Source organism: Xyrauchen texanus, chromosome 32, assembly GCF_025860055.1.
Source record: "Xyrauchen texanus isolate HMW12.3.18 chromosome 32, RBS_HiC_50CHRs, whole genome shotgun sequence".
Taxonomy (NCBI): domain Eukaryota; kingdom Metazoa; phylum Chordata; class Actinopteri; order Cypriniformes; family Catostomidae; genus Xyrauchen; species Xyrauchen texanus.
In genome coordinates, this window is record NC_068307.1 from 37079374 (window position 1) to 37085050 (window position 5677).

A 5677-nucleotide genomic window follows, 5' to 3' on the forward strand; every position below is an offset into this window, starting at 1 on the left:
GCATGGTTCTTTGACTTTATTTAGCTCTTGTAAAATAGTTTGCAATGTGGGTTAGTGAATCTGGTTAAGTAGTTTCAGACAAGAGGTTTTACCAAGACAACTCAAGCTTGCTTTGGAAGGGCATTTGAAGTTTAAATATTACAGTCAAGTTTAAGCCAGTTGGATCAGAGCCAGTGAACTGATAGAGATACACATGACAGCATGATTTATGTTGCTCTTTGCCTGTCACAGTAAAGTCTTTCAGACACTTTGATCTGCCTGCAAAGCACATGAAACACAGAGAACAATCATAACATGAGAGGACATCAGTGCTGCATTACAATAAAATACAGCTTGATAAATAAATAATGAAATATTGATGAAAACAATTATGAAATATTGGTGGATTGACTTTATGTATTTATGTATCTTCTAGTTTGAATATATTTAAGAAGCATATCCTTTCAATTATTTTCTATATGTTATCTTTAGTTTAATAAGGTTGTAGACTACAGTTATGTGGCTGCCCTAAATAACAACCCTGCTGAAAAGCTAATTTAAACCTGATGAAAGTGGTTTGCTGGTTTTAGCTGGTTTAAGCTTTCCCAACTGGTCAACCAGTCTAGCCAAGCTGGTGTGTATCTGGTTGAATAGTTAACCTTCCAGACTAACAAGATGACAAGTGCCCAAACCCCATAATACAAATTAAACAACTTACCACCTTAAAGGGTTAGTTCACACAAAAATGAAAATTCTGTCATCATTTACTCACCCTCATACCATCCCAGATGTGTATGACTTTCTTTTTTCAGTAGAACAAAAACAAAGATTTATCAAGAATATCTCATTGAAATATACACACTGAGCACTTATTACATATTACTATTACTTAGTACTATTCATGTGATTATCTAATCAGCCAATCATGTGGCAGCAGTACAATGCATGAATGCCTGCAAATATGGGTCAGGAGATTCAGTTAATGTTCACATCAACCATCAGAATGGTCAATTTTTTGGATCTCAGTGATTTTGACCATGGCTTAATTGTTGGTGCCAGATGGGCTTGTTTGAGTATTTCTGTAACTGCTGATCTCCTGGGACTTTAAAGCACAACAGACACTAGAGGTTACTCAGAAAAGTGCCAAAAACTAAAATCATCCAGTGAGTGGCAGTTCTGTGGAGGGAAAGGCCTTGTTGACAGAGAGGTCAACGGAGAATGACCAGACTGGTTCGAGCTGACAGAAAGGCTATGGTAAATCAGATAATCCCTCTGTACAACTGTAATAAGCATCTCAGAATAGCATCTCAGAATGCACAACAGGTCAATATTGAGGCAGATGGCAGAGGACCGCATACACCAGTGTGTTCCTAATAATTGCTCAGTGAGTGTATACCAGACAGAAATCCTTTTACAACCAAAGATGAGTCTATTTCCAGTCTCATACATCCCAGTATTTTGAATCACATACAGTACCACTCTGTTTTGATTTACAGTATAAATATACAGACAGCATCGGATAATTAGTTTGCAGTGAGTAGTGCTATAGTTTAGAGGCAGTGTGTCTGAGTTACTCTTTGATTTGGTCTCATACTTTACTGCAGCTGCTTGCTCATATATCAAACTCAGTGGCATGATCAGCTTTTACTCACTGATGTTCATATTCTGACTGGGTCAGTCTCTCTCTCGCTCTCTCTCTCTCTCTTTCTCTCTCTCTCTCTCTCTCTCTCTCACACACACACACACTCTCTCTCTTTCTCTATCTAAATATCTGTCTATCCATCTATCTGTCTGTCTGTTGTTAGGAACAATTACACCAATATTGTTTGATTTTTGCTGTGGAGTCAATATTAATTGTCTGTCTTAAGTGCTGTCATATGAGTAGATTGGAACTAGTATGTGTATGTGTGTGTGACAGAATGAAAATAATACACCTCTGTCTCCTCCCTGTGTTTACTCAGTGTGTATTACAGTCTTAGTAAAGGTCAAGTGCAGTAGAACTTTGGCCAGTCGTGACCCAGCTCAAGAGTTTAGGTTTCATGACTAGTGTACAACTGGCCTTGCCCCCATTTATAAAAATTCCACTTACTGTCTTACTCTAAATCCCCATGACTGCAGTTGTGTAGTATATAATTTGACCTGACAAGACTTTAAAAGAGTCTTTTAAAAATAAAGACTTTAAATTACCTTTTACTTCAAGATTGCTATCCAATTTTCCTTTATTAGGATTAACTTGGGAAAAGCAAAGGAATTGGATTTCTCCTTTTTTGAAGAATTGGTGCAAGGCATTAGTCAATTGAACTTGTAAAGATTTCATGGTTGTTCTGACACAAATACAGAAAACTGTGAGAGACTATAAATTTGACATTTGCTCTCATTTCTGCTTTGCTACTATAGATATATAGTACTACTTTTTGTGACCGTACATCTCATTCACTGTATATAATAACAGAAAATGAGTCTGAAAATGTCCCAAAAAAACAAAATTGTTTATTTTCTAGATTTTATCTCCAAAGGTGTCAGATCACTTTCAATGTATACTTTCTGTGTGCTTGCAGTTTTTGGCCCCTGGGGTCGTGGTAAGTTGTTCCATGTGTCCTTTTGACAGCAATCTATAATGAAAGAACTCACATAGATTCCTCTCAGTCTGCAGACCTCTACAATTCCACATTTATGACCAATTGCTGTCTCCTCCTACTCAGAGGCTATTTTTTATTAATGTACTCCTTTTCATAGAAATAATACACAAGTATTTTAATCTTATGTCAGGTCCTCTTAACGAAAGCATGTGAACGAAAAGAAAATTTGAGAAATTAAATGGAAAGCTATTTTTTTTTTTATTCACCAGGGGCCGGATTCACAAAAGTCTTCCTAAGAAAAAAAAAAAGTATTATAAATTATAAGAAGTTCATAAGTACATAAAACAACATATTCTTTACTTATTTCTTATATAGAAAAAAAGAATAATATAGTAAAATGTTTTGTGAATCTGGCCTAGGACTATTTTCAGACAAACATATTAGACAAATTTTAATACTTAAATATAATTGAGACCTCCATTATTTAAAGAGTAACCTCTGAGCACCCCCCCAGGATAAAACAAATTTGCTTTGACCATTAAAAACTTGAAATCTTAAAAGGTATAAACTCAACAAACACCTGAAATAATGTTTCAAAAGTTTAATATGTTAGCATACACCATTAAAATACAACACCTCTTAAAACCATTTAATGGTCCACAGGCCATACATCCAAACAACTTTCATATGCCTGTTTCAGCATATCACCCCTGAGAGAAAGCTCACGGTGATGGATGACTTGTGTGAATTGTGTGTGGCGACACCACCCAAAAAAACTGACAATGGCCTCACCTCCTACAAGCTGCAAAGATTTAAATGCCTCGCTACAGTATTTTAATATGACATAAGTCCCTTTGTGTGTGAGCCACTGTGAGGTAAGCAGATAATTTCATGGCACCTTCGGGATGCAGCTGTTCCTGCCAAAACTGGAGTTGCAATTCTTTTTCTCTCCTCACTGTTTGAGGATGTCCCTCAGCGACAGACATGTCTCAGAGAACACTGTTCCTGGAACACTGCGGCACACCACAGCATTCCAAACCAGCTGTAAACTTGTCAACAAACTAGCTCGTCTAACAGCTGAGTGGAGAGAGCTAAATATAATTGTTTTTATGTAATTAATATTAAAATGATAAACATTGCATTTGAAAAACATGTTAATTTGATGAGTTTTAGTCAGCCCAGTCTGATACTCTTCACATGCTAAAATTACGGTACTTTGATGTCATGTCGCAATAATGTCATTAACGTTTGGTCACGAAATGCACAATGATCAACAGTTGAGTTATGGAAGTAAAAATAGGCAAAATTTCCATCAGCAAATTAAATTGTTTACAATAACTTATAAACCTGTAAAGACAGACCTACTGGAGCCCCGAGTTTGTTAATCAATGGTATAGTATATGCTTCTGTTGAAGCCATCAGTCCATTTTTTACAAATTGTGTTCAATAGCGGAATTACTCGTGAAGAACTACACTACCCATGATCCATTAGAGAAATATCCACCAAACAGAGAATCTAGTCCAACAAAACACACCAAATGAATCAATGTGTGTTTGAGTTTAACTGCATTTTGATTTACCAATCAGAGAGATTTGCCGATTGCAGTAAGGGGAGGATTTGAAAAGGGAGCCTTCAAGCTGGACACTTTGCTCTTCCCGTCGTGTGCTGAACCTACACCAGTCACAGAAGATTCCATGCTGTTTGCAGATGAAGTGGAATTCAGATAGACAGATGCTTGAAATGTACACAAAATATTCAGAAACATTGTTCATTTGAAAGGGTTATGTGCTGCTTAATAAAGTGCCTGTTGTGTGTACATGAAAAAAGTATAATAAAAGCCTGTATTATTTTAATACCAAAAAAGGAGTCAAGGTGTCAAACATTTTGAATGTTTTGTTTTTATGAATAAACATGATTTTTCTATAAGAAACATACTATAATATGATATAAACAGGATATATAAAAATGTCGTCATTCAGAGCTTGTGCAGCTGCTCTGGAAAAACTGCAGCGGCTGAGCCAGATAGCTGCTCTCGAATTGCTCTCACGGTATTTTGATGGCAAATGTCATGGTGACATGGTGATGGTGCTGTCTCAAGTCATACAATTCTAAACAACATGCCCTGCTTCAAGTCCAACAGCGATCTGTGCAGCGCTGCATGAAATGGAACACACCTTAGATCTCTGCAGAGAAATAATGGGTGTTTACCAATCTGTTTCTCAATTGCATTTCAAACCGGGATGGCCATTTCTAAATTATCTAATGAAAATAGGGAATCTCAATGTAGTAATCCATGGGTGTTTCCAAACCAGGTCAAAAATGGCAAAAAGGAACAGCTTTCTCCAGAAACTTGTCAGTCAATTATTGTTTTGAGGAATGAAGTCTCTACAATGCTTGAAATTGGCAAAAAACTGAAGATTTCATACAAAGGTGTACACTACAGTCTTCAAAGACAAAGGACAACTGGCTCTAACAAGGACAGAAAGAAATGTGGAAGGCCAGATGTACAACTAAACAAGAGGATAAGTACATCAGGGTCTAGTTTGAAAACTAGACGCCTCATGTGTCCTCAGCTGACAGCTTCATTGAATTCTACCCGCTCAACAGCATGTACAACAGTAAAGAGAAGACTTAGGGGTGCAGGCAAAGAAAGTATTGCAAAGAAAAAGCCACTATTGAAACAGAAAAACAAAAACAAAAGGTTAGAGTGGACAAAGAAACACAACAACAGACAACAACAGAGAATTGGAAAAGAGTGTTATGGATCTTAACCCCATTAAGTTTGTGGGATCAGCTAGACTGTAAGGTGCATGAGAAGTGCCCAACAAGACAGTCACTTCTATGGCAAGTGCTACAGGAAGTGTGGGGTGAAATGTCATCTGAGTATCTGAACAAACTGACATTTCATTGCTGCACGTGGATGATTTTTTGATGAGAACACCTTGAAGTAGTTTAAGTCAAATTTTAATAGTAATTTGTCATATTATTAATGTCCTGACTATACATAGTGATCAGTTGAATGCCACTTTGGTGAATAAAAGTACCAATTTATTTCCATAAGAGCAAAATCTGTTCATTATCCCAAACTTTTGGCCGCCAGTGTATATCTGAATATTTT